The sequence below is a fragment of the Paramormyrops kingsleyae genome, chromosome 1, assembly GCF_048594095.1.
Source record: "Paramormyrops kingsleyae isolate MSU_618 chromosome 1, PKINGS_0.4, whole genome shotgun sequence".
Taxonomy (NCBI): Eukaryota; Metazoa; Chordata; class Actinopteri; order Osteoglossiformes; family Mormyridae; genus Paramormyrops; species Paramormyrops kingsleyae.
The window spans coordinates 64,819,986-64,839,457 of record NC_132797.1 but is presented as its reverse complement, the minus strand read 5'-3'; positions in this window follow the sequence as shown (position 1 = coordinate 64,839,457).

Below are 19,472 nucleotides of genomic sequence, written 5' to 3'. Positions count from 1 at the left end.
GGCTGATTTTATCTAAATCCCCGAGACCGGAGTGAGTAGCCCTCCTACGATCTGCCATGCTGCTAAATCTGAGCAGGGCCTATTAATTCTTAATCAAGTTATCTGGAAAAAAACACGAGGGAAGTACAGGTCCGTGTTGCTTCCTGCTAAAAGTCCCTCTGCATTGTTCTGCAATTCAAGCTATCATGTTTCCTGGTTCTGTTTCTTGCCATTTTGTGCCACAGCCTAAGAGGATATAAGAAAAGTAATTGCATGCGATTTTGGGCCTGGAAAGACTTGGTAAAAATTCAGATGCTAATTGCCGTTAATGCTATGCTAATGCTATGCTAATGCAGACTATTAGCTTGTCCAGACACCCAGCATTGTTTTGCGGGGAACAATGCGGATGGTACAGACTCCCGGGGCCACAGAGGCAGACACTGCACGGCCACGGGTGCCAGTTTACTCCCAGATCGCGAGGGTAACTCGCTCAGCAGGCAAAACCCACTGTGTTGGCTACTGCTCCCCGAAGTAAGAGAACCTTGCTGTAATGGCACGCCTGAGATATCCAACAAAATTTGTCATTGTGTCCATCATGGGGGTACAAGGTGAGCAGTTCAAAGTTGGAGCAAATTTCCCCTGGGGGCAGGTGACTGCTAAGGGGCAACTGTGGCAACAGGGGAAACACTAACTGGGGCATAATGACTTTTTCATGTTTCCTCTTCGCATCATTCACCGCCTGAGAAACACCACCACATATAAGCCAGTGAATAAACAGTACAGTACCTACCGTTTTGGTTCCAGGAATTTAAAGCTCATTTACTGCATCAAAATGGACTGGGAGCCTGAAGACCAGGGCATAAGACAGAATATTCGGGAAGAATGCCATCTTACATGGTTTCCAGGACGACATAGACTTCCCAGTATTTAATAATAATAAGTGAATCAGAATAGTAGGACAAGTTTGATATAGATTAGTGTTACACAGTTATACATGGGTTCTAAATTGTGCAAGTGTGTGTGTGCATACATTCATTCATGTGTGTGTGTGCGTTCTTTCAAATGTGTGTTTGTATGCATGTGTGTGTATGTGCATCATTTTTTTAGTCCCAACAAGGGTAAACTCAATATTATATAAATCTGTGACCACAATCAAAAGAATAAAACTCCCAAGAATCTTTTATTTTTTTGGTTACTAAAGGTTTATGTTAGGGCTGAGTTGGTGTTAAGGTTGTTATAGTTGGGGTTAGGGGTCTTTCCTCAGAAATTGATGGACGCTCCAACAAAAATATGAATACAATCATGTGTGTGTGTGTGTGCGTGCGTGTGCGTGTGTGTGTGTGTATGTGTGTGAATGCCCCAACATGGACTCATATTCCCTACAAGGTGTAACCCTGGTAACCTGGGTTCCTCAGATAAGATTCTGCTCACCACAACCTTGGTTAAATATGCCCATTAAAATGTTTTGCTTTTAGCACATGTATAAGAATTATCTGCAAATATGTCAACGGGGAATTCCTCCCTGCCTCAATCATCCATCTTCTGATCACTTATCCAGGGCAGGGTCACACGGCATCTAAAAATTCCACATTTCATAATTTATTACAATATAGTGCAAAATAAAATAGATTATATGTATGAGTACATGTACCTGTCAATGGACTGGCCGTCCATGCAGAGTGTACCTCACCCTTTTGCCCTGGGGTGGGCTCCGGGCCGGGAGGTGTGAAGCAGCACAACCATATTTAAATTATGAATGGAATAACTGCATTTGTTTGCTGTTCTATACATTGAAAATTCCACTGTTCATCCATAGTAGAATTCTAGCAATTAGCAAATCATTGCAGTTTAAACTGCATGCAATCTGAGCCATGAACGGAAATGTTTTTTTGTTTTTTTTTAACGTTTCAGAGACACTATAAAACCCTCTTTTAAAAAAGGCTGTTTCCTTGTACCAGAAAATGTGTGAATTCCCCTAACAGATTCAAGCAATTTGCAGCCACTGCAAGCTGACTGCTCAGCTAAGACAACCCAGAAACTTCTATATTTCTCTGAAGGGATGTGTTCATTTGTGATTTATTTGTTTTCTGAAGGTAGTTTGTTGACTTAACTTCACTCTCGTGGTAATATTATGAAACATGCTTTATGAATCAAGTATAGAAAAGCTATTCTGCCAACAAATATGTATTAAAACTTCATAGTTATACTTTGTAAGCATTATGTTACCATCTGATCTGAGAGGATATGCACGCACCTTCCCACAGAAGCTAATAATGCCAACGCTGTGTATGGTGTTACTTTGCTCTACATTATCCTACTACTCCATTCCTCATTCCAAGTTTCGACAAACTTGTGAATTCAACCTACAGCCTCCTCAACCTCAAAAAAAAAAAAAAACCAGTGACTGGCCTCTCCTCCAAGCCTGTCTGCATACTGGAGGTGTGATCTTCCAGGGTTTTATTTTCTGCACTGATGTGGTGTGTGTGTTTGTGTATGTGAGCAAGGCTTTTTATCCAGCTGACCAAAAGGGTGATTCTTGCTGCTTTATCCTGAACTGGAACAGAGTGCCGACCTGGAGAGTAACAGGTCTGGGGGTGGGGGGGGGGGGGTAATATAGTGGAGGTAAAATTAGTCCTTCATCTGAAGAAAAGGTAAGTTGAGGAAAGCATTGATGTCATTGCTGAAAAAAAAAGCATTTGACTCGAGTTTTAAACGGGTACCAGTGATGATTCCGCTGAATGTAATTTTCAGTGTTTGCAGCTGACATTCTGTGAGGTGAAACAATGGTGCGCTTTTAATTTCTCGTAAAAATGGTGTAATCCATCTTAGCAGATGACCTGGGGGAACAAAAGCAGAGTGAGTAGCCCCTTTTCCGCGAATGCTCGGGCCACTTCCGAAACCGCCTGGGTATAATACCCATCCAGGGTGTCGGGTTTGTTCCAGAGCCTTCCGCCAGTCAGGATCCAGCGACTAAAGCAAGGCAGGTTTCCCTTATCAGGAGTTTCCACACCAGCCCTGGCTCCCAGTGGAGTGTCAGACTTTCCTTCTTCGAGGATTCTGAAAAAGACCCTCCGATCAAAAAGCTGAGAAGTGGTGTTTGGGCTCTTTTTCCTTCCGCTAGAATGGACTGCTGAACACTATTCGAGAAAGACATCTTCTGCAGCCTAAACTTAACACAGAGCTTTTTTTTCTGTTCTTAAACCTGCTCCTGGGTTAACAAAGTAGAATCCCAGGACAGCAATCTGGGACTCGAACTGTGCCATACTGGTCAGCATCCCCGCAATACACAGATGCTGTATTTCAGAGCTAAAGCATCATGTAGCCATGGCAACCATTTCCACGGCATTTACCAATGTGTGTACTTTGCGGGTTTCATACATCCAGCTCCTCAAAATGTTTGAGGTGGTTGCCAGATACGTTCTTAGATGCTGCAGCAAGAAAAAGAAAGATCAGATGGAAAGTTCTGGCGACCCGGAGCAGCTTTTCGGCTTCGCGGTGTCACACGTGTGTCACGCGTGCTGGGGCGTGGGGGGAGATCTATGTGGATGCTGAGAGAGCTTTTGTTTCTCTGCTGATCCAGAGGCCCCCATACAGCTCTCTGTCTTGAAAGACGTTCAGTCAGGGACACACCAAAGGGGTTATGACCCCATAAGCACTCAGTGGGAAAAGTTTCATATTAAGAGAACTTTACTGAAACTAACAGACCACAATAAACCCTTCTGTGAGCGGGAAATTAAGTCCCGTGACTGTCTGAAATGAGCCCACATGAATACACGCTCTTTTTATCTTGCTCTGGACCTCCTGCCGACTCTGACCCACAATAAATTATTTAAAGTTAATTAATGATTTCTAATCCACTTCATAACATCCGAATATCATGCTGAATATTCATTAAAAATAATAGGTTTAGTTTTTTTTTCTGGGATCATCTCAACATTTGTTTTTTGGGAGCTACTACCTTTGTGATAACATCAAAAAAATGTTCTCAGAAAAACGCTAAAACCTTTCTGGCTGAAAAGACTGACAGCAGACTGGTTTAATGCTTTGCGGAAAGAAAGGTATAAAAGAACACCTCACTGTAATTCCAGAATGAATTACAGTCAGTTTCAGGAGGATTTTTTTCTCAGAAGTTCAGAAGATGTTTTCTTAGCAGGCGGTGGAGTTAAAGAGTGAGCCAAAAATGAATAAAAAGGAGGAATGTGAGAAGACAGGGTGAGAAAGAGGGTGGGAGAGTGTAGGATAGCAGATCAAACGCAAAATGAGGCCGGAGTAGCAGGTAGCGCATTTCCACAGCGTTATGCAGCCTCAGCACTGTGACATACCACCGCAAAAATCCCAAAACCAAAGTGCCAGAAACGTGGGTGAATCTGTTATTACCATTTTAACATCTGTTAAATGGAAAGTGAGATTAAATAGATTAACTTAGTTGTACACCTTGGGAAGGAGATGAAAACAGTTTCTGCAGTATTATTCAGTTTATACACAGATGGCCTCTTTATCAGGGGGTGGGTTTGGCCACTGATCAGTGCCTATGATCAGTAGGTCACTGGTTCGAATCCTGGTATTGACAGGGTGATGTCACCTTTGGGTCCCTCAGCAAGACCCTTAAGCCCCAAATCTTCTTTGGATAAAATCTTCTGATAAACATTGACAATGTATTATAAAAACATACCATCTCTGAAATGTATAAAATATGAAAACCATTTAAATGAAATCACTATCTCTGTAAATCTGCAGGTGTCTGTGAGGCAGTTCTATGGAGGCTGGTCCAAGGTCCTCTAATCCTCGTCTGTGGTGGGGATGAGCATTTAGAAGAGGTAACGAGATCCGGAATCAGCGCTTTTGTTTTGTCTGGTTCTTCTTCCCATGGTTTCCAGCCACGGTCGACTGCGGCCAGCCCCGGGTCCGGCTGGTCACCGCCACAGTGCTGAACCCTGACAGGTGGTCACTGTCCCTGGTGCTGAAACTCATACGGTGCCACCTGTCAGCCGGCCGGAGCGGCAGGCGAGGGGGCCTCCCGGGGCGTTGCCATGACATTACAGATATGCCCAAACGACCTTTAACGGCTAATCTTTCATACCCTTGGCGTATTTATGTGTGATGTGCCTCAGTGCTGGAGCCATTAGACACTGGGATGAGTTTAATCAATGACCAAAATGCAGGGTGGGAATCACTGTCTAATTACATTGATGTGGGCCTATTGTACTGTATCCTAACAGACCTGGGATCAGATGCAAAGATGTAATCAATGCCCAATCATCATTCACTTTTCTGTCTAGCATTTTATCCCGATTCAAACCTTTTATAGGATTTGCATCTAAAACTCTCCCAGGAGTCCTCATTCAACTGTACCTTTTTTACCATACAAACAATCAACTTTCAGGTAAACTCATAAATTACATAAATTCAAGCTTATTAAACAATAAATGACTAAGATTGTGTGTAGGGTCAGTGTCAATTGTAGGGAAATAAATATAAAAATTTCATATTTCATTATATTTTAAATTTGAGTTTAACACAAGGAAATTTACAATATCACCCACTTAAAATGGTCTTGATATTTTATACTGGCTCAGAATTACAACACAGAGAAGGACTAAGTTTTCAATCCACTTAAATGATTGACTGTTGAACTTTTTAAGTACCTGCATAGGTTCAGCTGTATTTTCCCTTCTAAATACAGTGCTCAGTCACCTGGAATAGGACTAAATGCACTCCTATTACAGTGTAATGGTACCCATATGCTAGTAAGTAGGATCTCCAAGTGTGCAATCATCTAATGCAATCATCAGCTTCCAGCCTGACTACGGAATCACAGAAAGGACACAAGAAGCAACCAAGATACATCTGGAAGAAAAGCATGGGCAAGATGTCCTGAATTTAACCTTTCCCCCCTACCCAGCCAAGACCCAAAACTCTCTCCATCCATGCTTATGACATTTGCGATCTATGGTAGATAAAAAAATTGTTTGTGTTCCACTCTTATCAAAATTGATAGCTTCTTTGGAACCGTTCCTACAAAATCTCAGGTAAGATTGAGGCACAGGCATTATGATGGATGCTTCACAATGTTCTCAGGATGGCTCATCGTCCTTGTGGCTCTTAATGGCTACTGCTCTGTATTGTTCATGACACCCAAAGCCCTGTAGTGAGATGTGGATCATGGAGATGTATCGCCATCAGTGTCAGAATTAGTGGTAAATAATCAAGCTGGTTAACTGAAGTTTTGGCAGCGTATTTCAGAAACCCATCCATCCACTTTTTTCCTGTATAACTTACCCAGGTGAAGCTGACAGGCAATGTCCAAGGAATAATATCCACTTCAATCGTTTTTAATTATTTCATAAGTATTTCATGCGGCAGAAAAAGATTAGCTCTCTAAGCAAGCTTTCTCTGACATAAAAAAAGCCAACTTTTGCTGTAAATTAACCTCATTAGTCATAATTATGGGTTTTTATTGTTTTGCCATCCATAAATGTCTTTTATGTGTCATTTTATTCCAATTAGACAGAGAAGCTCTCATTAACTAATGGACTGACGTCAGCAGGCTCTTGTCTGCGATGGCTGGAAGGCTGGAAAAGCCACCCCTACATCTCTCACCGCCGTTCTGCTTCATTTTCGAGCTTTGGTTTATATTAAGCAAAAAGCCCTGCATCCATCATCGCTGTTTACATCTATCGGCATTGTTTATGCTTTGGTCCTTGGATCATTTCTTAGAATAACAATAATTGGCGAAAGCCATATGAACCTGGGGGGGGGGTGTCTGTCTTGTGCTAATATCATAAGAGCTTCGTCCAATCTCTGGTACAATATAAGCCAGGGAACTGTTGATAGTCTGAACACATAGCTGCCAGAAGCTCCTTCAGAAGTCAAGGGAGAACATCGATAAGAAGAGAGGACGATCTGTCACTATTTCTATGAGAGTTTTCATTGTTATGGGCTAAAAATATCCTGCTGCACTATAGCTCTGCTAGACAGCATTAACAGTAGGTGCAGGAGAAGATATGAGAGGCCTCATAATGCAGTGTTTTATAAACAATGGTGGGAAGCCCTCCAAAGGCTCAGGAGATGGTCCAGCATCTGCACTGAATAATATTACTGAACAGTGGGCTGGAGACTATCCATGCAGCAAAGGGCACAAGGCATGGGCCACAGCAAATTGAGCCAATTTATAGAAATCAGATTTAGAAGTACAACATTCTTTTAACACATCATTAGATTCAATGTGGTGCTTTTTTAGAACCTGTGATCTGCTGGATCACCATCTATCTGTCTAATGGAGGCTAGTCTGACGTATCTTTTAAAAGCACCAATACCCAATGAATGTGAGGATGAAAGGGTCAAAACACGAAGGCATGGTTGCTAAATAAAAATAGCTAGTGATTAGATCTAAGCTAGCTAGTTAGCAAAGCATACTGCTTCAGCATCTCCTAAAAAAGGAATATTTAGTGTAGTGACTGTCTGCGGCCAACGGGGGGCTCTCAAACTCCAGGGGCCCCATGTAAATGTGTTGTTTATGTGGTGGTAAACAATGCCACTGGGGGAGGCATACCACAAACGTGAAATACTTAAATTGAAGCTGATGTAAGGAGTGGCAGAGTTAATGCAAACACATACATCATAATATGTGATGGATAACAAATAAGAAAGACAGGAAACGGAGACATCAGGGAAAGAGAGGAGCTCCTGCTGATTGATGAAAAGGCTGCAACCCGTTGTGGTTACACACCAAACAGTACTCCTGACCATTCCAGCCAATGAATAAAGAGTGCTGGGTCAGTGCTGGGTGATAATCGCCCCCACCCCCATATGACTAGACCTTCACAAGGTCCTTTATTGGCCCAGCGGCCAGGATGAGGCAGCCTTTGATCTGACTGAGGTGAGGTGGGGGGAGGGGTCGGCCGCGGAATCGGCCCGCAGGTGGCCCAGCTGTCATAGGGATTATGTAACATTCTCCCCTTTACAAGCGAAATGCTGATAACGGACTGCTGCGCACCCTGAACCCTGAACCGCATTGTTTCTCAGGGAGGATTAGACACCTTTCATTGGGTATAATACCTTCAAGGACCTACAAGGACACTGCCGAGCCAGGTGACCCCCACCATCACTCTGCTCGGCCTCCCCATGCCTCAAGGAAGACAGAACAAGTGGCAGAAAAACCACAGTCCCCCCCCCCCCCCCCCCCCCCCACACACACACACACACACACACACGCGACTCCCCTCTTACCGGCTATACAACAATTCCTCTCTTACTATAAAACAACATGTATATCCTCGATCGAAAGGAATTAAGGGTTATCGACCTTGTTTATTGGGAGGATATAGGCTGCACAGCAACAACAAACAGCAGGAACATGGAATCCCCAGGAAATCAATCACAAAAAGCTCCTTCTTCTACTCACCACTTTTTCTGATACTATGTTCCTCTTTCTGCAGTAAAGCTCATCAGGAAGAACAATAAGTCTTTCTACCTGCTAAAGATGTCCAGGATTGGTTTTCTGTACTCAAAAATACCACCGTTCTTCCATTGTTTAGATTTGTAATATACATTTGTCCTTATAAGGAAATCTACACGTATTTGCCTTTTACCTATATTGCCATAACAGTGCCTCTGGGCCCACAATACACTGCTGCCCCGCATGATTGACAGCTGACCGAACCTGTTGAATAGTGGTCATGCTGTGGACCCACGATCAAGCACCGCCCACTTTTTCATGTATTGTGAGTCCGGTTTCTTATACACATGCCCTGAAGGCGGTGCTCACCCATAACACCTCTGTTACCTATGAACGTCTCTGTTCGTGCCCCAAAACAATATCAAACATCAATATCAAACTCCCATGAGTTTATCTACGGGGTCCCACTACCCGTGTAATACAAACCGATGGTAAATAAATGTCCACAGAGGTGGTCATGGGGTTATGGACTTTGAGAAGCCATGAAAGTTTCCAAAGATTCCACTTACTGATTATGTGTCAAAGAAGCTCCCTCTATCTAAGATGTTCCTACTCTGGGTCCACTGTGTGCTGAGGTTCATATGCTTTCATCAGTATACATTAATCCTCTGAGTCCCATTGTTTTATTTATTTATTTTTTGTTGTTCTTTCCACAGTAGTCCAGGTTGGTAGGTGTTCCTGTTCCTCTGCCTGCCTCATTGCAGCCCATGATTCTGCAGAAAGAGGCCTGACATCAGGCACCATCCGAAGGTTAAACACCCCTCCTCCGCACCCCCTCACCCCCCTGCAGGTGTTCCTGTCATTACGGGTAAAATCAGAGTTAACAGTAATATTTGTGGCAATGTGATATTACTCAAGCGACATTATAGCAATGTTGAGGGTTGATTTTGTGGTCGTTCTGTCGTCTCTTGTCTCTTCCGATAATGTCAGCTGGAAGGTTCCCACCGGTAGATGTTCCAGAGCATTCCCATGATGCTCGTGGAGCGTACAAGCAGCCGTAAGTGTCAGGGGTTATGCCACGTACATGCATCAGAGATGGAATAATCATGTGAACTGCAGATGAACCTGGCCATCATGGCTGTCCTTGTTAGCGAGCTAAGCCTCCGAAGACACAGCATTGATGCAAATCTTCACCGACACATATAACAGTTTGCATTGAAAACATCTGAATTAAAAAATGTCACACAAGACCTGTGACAGCCGGCTTTGTCACATCTACAGGTTGCCAAGTCTTACGTACTGTAGCATCCTGCCTGTCCACCTGACCTCTTTCCTAACGTGGCTCTGATGAGACACACCTGTTCATTGTTACCCCTTGTTAGTCTGTATATTTAATTACCTGTTTGTCTCATCAGCCCCAGTCCGGTCATTGAAGTCAGTCCCCCTGTTACTTGTGTATTTCACGATACTCATCTTCCTCACGGTCCTGCTTATTTCCATGTCCCTGTTTCAACACCAGTAAAACCCTCTTTGTTTACCAAATGCCTGCCTTCGAGTCCTTTGTATGCCGCAAATGAAGTATGAATTAGCATATAAAGATTCAAGTACACAATCATTTCTTGTCATATCAGTACAAATTCACATAAAATAAGTATGCATTTGAGCTGTTCCAACAATCAATTGCCTCATGAATCGCTTTTAAAGGTGAATGTGTACTTCCGACCCAGTTATGTGCATCCCTGTGAATATGGACTGGTTCACTATATATTATATTTCAGGTTAATATCTAGAAAGCATCATTCTTGAGATGATTGGTTTTCAAAGGTACATTGCAACTAAACAAATTTGCATTTTAAGTTTTCCCCCCCCCCAAAAAAATTGAAGTGATCACATTTCTGAGTGATTTTATCAGCCGAAAGGCACCCTGTGGCAGCATCCTGTGGTGATCAATGAGCCGCCATACACAGGACACGCTTTGGACCCATCACACTTCTGATAGCATGGCCACTTCCAAGAAGAAACTCTATGACATGAGTGCTATGTGATGTTTGCTTGATATGCTCTCAAAGGCTGTCAGCTGATCTTGTGGGCGGAGTCTCCATCACACTTGCAAGGGAGTGCTGGGTCGCTCAGTGCTCAGTACGCGATGCGATATTAACCTTCATTCTGTTTTAGCTTTCTGTTCCTATCTCTTATGTTAGACGGGTCGGTGCCGACCAGTGTCTTAATTTTTTTTTTTTTAGCATTTAAACACAAAATGAACAGGATAAAACAAGAAGAGCATTTTTTTCTTAATGGCTTCCAAAACGATAAAGATCTTATCCCAACATTACCCCTGTCCTGCCCCGATCGTCCGCTCCTTCTGTGTGCCACGCCCGCTCGTTAACCATGTGATCAGCTGTTTCTGGTTGTTGTCATTAGTCCTCTGTTTTAAGTCCGCGTTTCAGATTGTTTCCCCAGTCCGGTCATTGGGTGAGTGCGACTTGCTTACAGTGCTGGCTTAAAGCAACGCATTCTGATCCTGACGCAATGCATTACGGTTAGATACACAGAAAAGCCAAAACAAGCTAGTAACATGCACTAAAGAACACATATGAGATAAAAGAAAAGATTACATTTAAATGTACTTATTTATTGACTTTTTCTGTTAGTGCTTCTGTAAGCTCTATGTATATCGGACAGTTTTTTTTAAATAAACCCAGTTTTATGTGTCTGTTGTACTGAATCTTGAACAGCCTGAATGTGCAGAAGTCTATTTTCCATTTAGCTAGGCGTGCAGTGACATACATAACATATGTGTTTAATCCACATGCCTGTTGACAGTCGCCCAAGGTCATCAGTCTGTGGTTGAGTCTCACTCGAGGCCCTGGGTCTTGAACCCAGACTCTCTTACTCTTTTTATGCACCAGTCAGCTAATGGGATCTAATATTCTATAACACGAAAAGAGTGTCTCTCATAATTGGGTTTCTGTTCGTTTGAGCCAGGTTTCAACACCCGGGAGATTAGTAATGTTACATGGCTCAGCCTCTGACCCCCCCCCCCCCCCACACACACACACACACACACACTAACTGCATTATCATGTCTCACCCCCCCTCTCTGCCCCCGTTATGCCTCCTAATCACACGTCTTGTGGGAGAGAGCAGAGTAACTGGCCAGCACGTCGAGCATTACAACACATCTAATTTATATTAAATATCCGTCAGGCCGCCTCACTAAGGCTACAGGCTGCAAATGAGCCGGAATATTATTACGGCTAAAAATGTGACACGGGTATGAATGGAAGACAGCGGCATGGCACCGGGCTACAACAGAGAGACAACTTAATTTTTATGGCAAAGGACCAAAACTGGAGGGAAGGGGAGGGCCTCCGTGCGGATCAATAGGGAGGCATCGCCAGTTTCCGTCCTGCACACGTGCACAAACACCTGCCTGGATGGCGAACGTGTGATGCACGCCAAGGCATGCGATGGAGTGTGTGAGCAACAATGCACGTCCCTGTCAAAAGCTCATCGCATTTCTTCCTGCCCTCCAAGTGGGAGGAACAGCTTGAGCGGCAGCAGCAGATGTTCTGGAAGAGACACAAAAAATGATGCGTTCGCTTTGTGTACTGAGCAGTGCTGCATCCAGGAAGGTTTGGGGTGTAAAGGAGCTCGGAGGGTCGGAGTACTGGTCAGCCTGTAAGGAACTGGGTCGAGGTTCATTTTAACAAAGCCAAACACATGATGCGAAATCCAAAAAAAAATAGTCATGACAGGCAGGGTTCATGTCGTAATGGGAACAGAATCGAATCCAAGCTAGAAGACAAAGTCGGGAAAAAGGAAGAAGATTTCGGTACAGAGTATACAAAAAGTGTCTGAATTAGATATTTGGAAGAAGGCAAAACTCACAAAACCTGGCAACAGTACATTGAAAATAAATGTTATTTATAATATAAGAAGTAGTTTGCAGGTGTTATTTTGCAGATTAATTAACAGAAACTATGGAAGATGTGGTTTTGAATCTGGAGGTGTTTGGGTTGGAAAATGACACAGTTTGATCACATGACTGATCACATGACAAAGCTATAAATGGGGGAGGGGACTCTCAGCATGGAGCATAGGCTGCTTGTTTTTAGCTCACCTGTCCCTCATTCGCACAGGTTCGGACTCTAATGGCCCAACTCACATTCAACATAAGAGGTTTGTCCAGCGTTGCAGATTCGGCTGTTATAAGTGACAATCCATTATAAATCCCAGCGAATATAAATTCAAGCTTCTCCTAAAAGCTGCGGAACTGTAAATGATGCATGTTTTTTTAAAGTCCCCATGTTGCTTTGAGTAGTTTACATATGAATGAGGTCAGGGTATTAGGGAGAAGCCGAAACTTGAAAGTGCTCATCGATAAACTGTTTACCTGCGAAATGCAGAGACTCCAGAAAGCGCATTTTTTATGAAAGAGAAGCGGCAATGCATCCCTTATTTATGCCGGGGGGATATTTTAAGTAACCACAGACACAGTAATATCATAGAGGTTATTAGCTGGTGTAGGAGTGTTTGTGTGTGTGTGTGGGGGGGGGTACTCAGGACATTCTAATTCCAGAATATTCTCCTCCATCCTGTCCTGAGGCTGCAGATGAGTTCCAGGAAATGGCTACATATGATGTGACAAACAAATCATGGCCGTGAGTGACAGCAGTCACAATAGCGATAGACCAGCGATCCATCACTCGCAGCTGTGATCCCGACTGGCTCGTGGGGGCCTAAGAATCACATACAGAGCCGCCATTTTATTAATTCATGCTCGTCGTATGTTGATTTCCAAAGGTACTTTGATTTTGGGGTGGCACGGTGGTGCAGTGAGTGGCACAATCTTCTCACACCTCTAGGACTGGGGTTTGAGTTTCTGGCTCAGCCCTACGTGTGTGGAGTTTGCATGTTCTCCCTATGTTGTTATGGAATTTCTTCTGAGTTCTCCACTCCCCCCCCCCCCCCACAGTCCAAAAACCTCCTAACTGAGATTTCCAAAATTTGTGTGTTTGCCATGAAATGGGTTGGCGCCCTTCCTGGGTCATTCCCTGCCATGTGCCTTTAGCTTCCAGGATAGATTCCAGACTTCTGCATATCACAAATGGGGATGGATGGATGGATGGATGGTATGTTCCTTCATTTCTGTGCAGCCCAGAGCCGTAATGCTAACCACTGCCGTTAGCACTCCTGATGGCACTGGGCTTAGGCTGCATGGCCTCGAGGAGCCTGTATCTGGGAGCATCTTCAAGGCTGTAGCGGCAGGCGGCCGTGGCAGCACATGGATGGGGCCGCATCCCACGGCTCGGGAGAACCTGAGGGCTCCGGAACGCATTGGCTCACTACACCGAAGCAGAGAGTTGGCTGAAGCTGTAGGCAAAGTCTGGGACCAGCAAGGGGTTGGAGCTGGGGTTTGGGTTGTGGATGAATACAAATGCCACATGGACACATCTAGAAAGATTAGTGTGTGTGTGTGTGTGTGTGTGTGTTAATACAGTATCACGTCTCCTTCCTCTGCCCCCCAGTTCCTTATGCAGGGCAGTGAGCCAGGTGGCATTATTACACTATGTTTATGCATGTGCCCACTGGCACAGCCTCTTCTGACATGACTTTTTGATTTTTATAGCTTGAAATGCTCTGGCACAATACCCAGGTCTACCTCGCAGAAGGAATTTTTAGGCTAGAAAAAAATAAAAATTATATAACGGAGCGCTTCGACATTGTCATGCCGCCTAATCGTCTGCAAATACTCAGGATCTCCGCTGCACCCTAATTTATGCCACTCGGTGAGAGTTTTATATATTCCGCGATGAATTATATATGAGGCAAACATGGAAGTCAACAGATTCAACAAATCACTACCCAAAGTTAAAAGTACATTATCGCGGTTAATGCATCTGCCGTGGGATGTTACTGATGCATTAAGACTATTTACTAGGTGGGATGAAAGGGATTCAAGAACAGAAGATACAGAAAAAAGCAAGTACCTAATTCTCTTGATAAACATCTGAGACAAAATTTGGAACAATAAACTAAAAATTCCCCTACATTCTCTGAATCATTCTCTGAGTTTCAGATTTTTGGAGAAAAGAATAAATGAAACTGTACTTTTAAGCAGGACTGTGTCCTCCCACTTTGTTTGTGTTGTCAGTGCTCCTGGTGCCACGGCCTCCTGTGGTTTCTTCGATTTTCTTCATAGTATAAAACGGCCATGAGAGTATAAACAAAAACCACGGCGGCTTTCTGAAGAAAAGTGGTTGGAGGGATTACCCCCTGCCCCAGTCGGGCCACCATGAAGCATAGCCAATATCCAGCCCGACTTGGGAGAAGGGGGCCAGCTCAGGAGATAACTGAGTGTTTTCCACAATCTGCACTTGACCACCAAAAAAAAAAACAAACAACAACACCGCTATGTGGAAAACAATTGGTGGAGACGACGTGGAGAAAGAGATCAGGATGTCCAATGAGGTGCACAGCTAAAGATGGCAACAAAAACAAAACAAAAAAAAATCTTGTGGCACGAAAGTGAAAGACGATGATTGAGGTGAATGAACACCGCAGCAAATGACCCCCCACCCCCCCCCCATGGGTAGCCAGCGATTGCCTTGTTGATAGCTGGAGTGTCATTGCAGATGGATCAGTCTGGGGTGAACTAGGTTCCACCCCCCCCCTCCCCCCCATCCTGGTGTTGTTAATGAGGTCAAGAGAACAGTATCTGTTATTTCCCATCATTTCAGCCAATGATGAGGGAGCCAGGGGAAAGAAATGTCATCCTATCCCTCTCCACGTTCATAATTGAAAACCTTCACTCTTTTCCTCTCCTCGTCCATGTTCTCTTCAAATCCATATCCTCCGCAGGGCCCTGCAACGGTGACAGGATCATTACTGTCCATGCCAGGTCTGCTGATAAACGTCGAATGCCTGGGAATGTGGGGGGGAAATTACGCAAATAAAGACCCTCCGGAAGATCCTCTACATAACCCTGAAGCAGCGACAGACTGTACAGTGTGTGACATGGGTAGGAAGGAGATCAAGCTGATGCTGTCTTTTCGATGATGACAGGATTTTTTTAATTATTTGGGCACCTGTAGATGAGGAAACAAATCTTACATGCTATTTGTACCCAAAAATATTAAATATAATCAGACACTGATTAGCAGGTGTCACACGTACGTCCACAGTGTACTGTGGCTTTAGTGTGTTTTGAGTTTCACAAACTCCGTATTGTGGGTTGACATCACCTGCTGAGTTCCACCTACCAGTTCTGGATCTGCTACACCAGTTCATCCCTCTGTCAGACAGTCTGCTCACCTACACCAGTGCAGCAGTGCACACAGCCAACAGCATCACTGAGCTTGTGGAGGACACCAATGTGATCGGCCTCATCAGCAGTGATGATGAAGACGCCTACAGGAGGAAGGTAAACGACCCGGCTGTACGGTGACAGGAGAACAACCTCACTCTGAGCGTCGACGAAACGAAGGAGATCATCGTGAGCTTCAAGATAAACAGAGGAAGTCACATCCTGTTCAAAATGAACGGTACTCCTGTGAAAATTGTCACTAGCGTCAGATTCCTGGACATCCAGACTGCTTCTCATGGTATCTCAACACCAGCTGCCTCCTCAAGAAGAGGAGACACAAGGGAGGCTGTTCTTCTCAAGCAGACTAAAGAGCTTAGAGTAGGAGCTAAGATCCTAACAAACTTCCACCGCCTCACCGTGGAGAGCGTTCTGAGTGGCTGCTTTACTGATGCATGAACCTGACAGCCCAGGATCTCCAACTGCTCCAAGGAACAGTGAGGACAGCTGCCAGAGTCTCTGGCATGGAGCATTTACACCACCCGCTGTCAGAAGAGGTCTGACACCATCATCATGGCCACCAGCCACCCTGCTCACATCCCCCACAAACTGCTATCCTGTGGCAAACGTTACGACATCACGTCCACCAGCGCCACACGTTTCACAGACAGATTCTTTCCAGGGGCTCTCGGGACTGCAAACATCCTATAACCCTGTAAAACTGTCTGTATGTATTGTAATTTATTATAAATTTTCAGTTACATTTTTTTTCCACAATTCTCTTCCATCATTGTTGTACTGTTAGTTACATTTCATTGTTTAGTACTTATTGTATTTCATGTCCATGACACTGTATTGTCTTTAAGATGTACTATTGTCTTGCTGAGCAACAGCACTGTCTTTTGTTACACCAGCCAACAATATGTTTAGGATTTCATTGTTTTCTCTGAAACTTGAAGCTATTTAAATTATTCTACAACCCGCAATTTTATATTAAGGATGTATTACAGTCTACCAGTTGCTTGGAAGCATTTTATGGCTTTCGACACCCATTTTGTCCAAAATCTTGCTGGTCAGGGAAGTAGGCTGGGGGCAGATTAGCTGGCTTTTACTTTCAGGTGGATTTCCAAAAATATCTTAAGTCCATTGGACAAAAATGGTGAGTGACAGAGGCGGGAAATGATTTAGCTGGTATAGGTCGTGCAGCCCAGTTGTAATTTATTGCGCTAACTATTCATTTAATAGCAGTAGTACTGTTGTTTCAGTGCTGTTGTCTTTAGCTAACAGGAGGAGTGTTAGCATAACGGCTAGTCTGCGATCCGCCTGTGTTTACACTCGTCCATTCGGCCTGGAGCTCAGCTCATCCGTCTCAGCTGTCGTCTCTGCGGGCCTCGCGGGGCGAGATATGAGCCTACCGTCCGTGCTGCTGCTTTTCGCTATACTAGCTTTAATGAAACCAGTATCTCACGTCGCCCAACCATATTATGCGCAATTAGCGTTAACCAATGTTGAAGTACATTGGAGAATTATGGGAAATTCCCCGCGGTATTCGGCCCCCCCACCAGCCCTTAAGATTTTACTCCTGCGTTGGCCCTGCTGTGGGACCAGTTTTGAGTCCAATGGACCGTGACCGGACAGTCTCCAGCAGTGATGGCCTCGCATAACAGATGTTGTGTAATTACACCAGGAAGCAGGTAAGACATCTCTAGGGAGTGTAACTGTGATACCATTGGTACAGACAGACACTGGTGCTACAGTCAACACACGCAGTGGCCACAAACACTCTAGGGTCTTTCTGACCCTGTCATCTACAGCAGCCAATATACTGCAATATTTCCTATTTCAGTCATTTCCTTTGAATTTATTTTACATATTTATACTTTATATAGCCATTTTCTTTTTTCGCCATTTCTTCTACTTATTTGGTAATTATTCCATAAATATGTGCATCTGAAGCTCCTTGTTATATTTCCACATTGATGGCTTGCGAGTGTCTTTGTCTCATTTTGTGCTGTTTAATTCTGTTACAAATTATATGTTACTGAATGGATGGCATGAGTAAGAATTTCAAAGTACTGATATAGGTAAATAAAGAATCCCGAATCTTGGATCTCATCTCTTACGCGTCTATTAGGCAGCATAATACACACGGCCCCCAAACACCCGCAGGATACCACACCATATGTTTTACAGTGATGTTGGTGCCCAAGGATGCGTCAGAGTGTGTACTTTTCTATTTGTTACACAGGCTGTGCTGGACCCCTGGGCTTACTTAGCAAGAGTGTCTCTGGTCTACTGTTTTGAAAGACTGTCCTTACACAGCTGGTGTCTTGTTGGATTGAGTCAGGAGTGAGAGAGGCTGCTTGGAAAGATGCCTGCTCAGGTCTTCCCTCATATGAGGCCATGTCATTCAGGAGGGCACTTTTAGTTGTTGGCCATCGGTCCCCCGTGTGCATGATCCACTACGTGGTCTGTTAATATCCTCCTACATGCTTTCTTTCATATCTCTGTCTTCTGTTTTTCTTTTTTTATTACACTGTGTGGCCAAAGTGTTCCTGTAGGAATCGTCTTTCACATTCATGCCATGTCCTTCCCCTGTAGCAGTCAGATTAATACAGAGCAACACGTCTGTCCACTGAAGCACATACGTAGCACATGCGGCGTGCAGACAACTGAAGCGTCACGCTTTGCTAGCAGACAGCTAGCACGCGTGTTCAGGTGCTAAAACGCTGAAGTACTCCATTTTAATTTCGCCTGGAATGAGAGGTCTTTAATTTTCTGCTGAAAATGGGGGAGAGAGAAAGGTGGCACTGACAGATGCTGGGAGCTGGGGGTACCGGTCAGGGAATGAGCTCTGCATGAGTGATTTTTGCACGCTAGGAGTATTAGACATCCGGCCAATACAGATCTTAACTGTCTGGCAGGGGCGTAGGGCTGATGCTGTGCAGCACAGGAGTAATTTCCAAGCCTTTGTTTGCTGGCTAAACCAGGGCCACAGTCTTTAAATGACCTCTGGCTGTGACCTGGTGCAAGATGAAGGGTGGAGATGCGTGAGCATCTAGGGAAGACCGAGACCAGACGAGCAGCTGGGTCTTCGATCAGCCTGCGTTTGATCAGACAAGCAGAAAAGGGGCCAGAATGGAGGTTTGCAAACTTCATGACAGACAGAAGCATTCATGATTTTCTCCATCCTGCAAGACCTCAGCCCTTCATCAGATCACAGTCAAAACAACAAGACTGCCAGAGCAGAGCTCACCCAAGTTGAGAATGGCGTTTTCAAAAATAATACCATTGCTTATCATTGTTTCTTTCCCAGTCATCGGCCGACTGATACAGGAAACATTGATTTTCCCTTTTTGAAGTGACCTTCTTGTCACAGATCAGATGAAAGAAGCTGCCCTCACCCGCAGATAGGGAAAATGCATGGCATTGTAATTCGAACACTTTCTAATCTGCGCACAAGCCGTTCCAAACAAGCCGACGACACATGTGCTTCTGCAAGCAGAAGAGGGTATCATCTGGAAACTTCCGCCGTCACAAGACACCAGCATCGCGTGAGCTCCCTCCGCAAACGGCACACGCTCCAGCGCGGTAGGCCGTCGAGGGTTAGGCATGGAACCTCGGGAGTAGAGACAGAGCGCCTTTGTTCTTCCACAATGCACCGTGACGTCCTGTCAGAAGACTTACGGTCTGGGGCAAGGCAGACATCAGCAGCTGCCCATTGTCATCCGGACAGCCCGCATAATTAATTTTCCAATCCCACACCGGAGCCCAGGATCGCCATCCCCG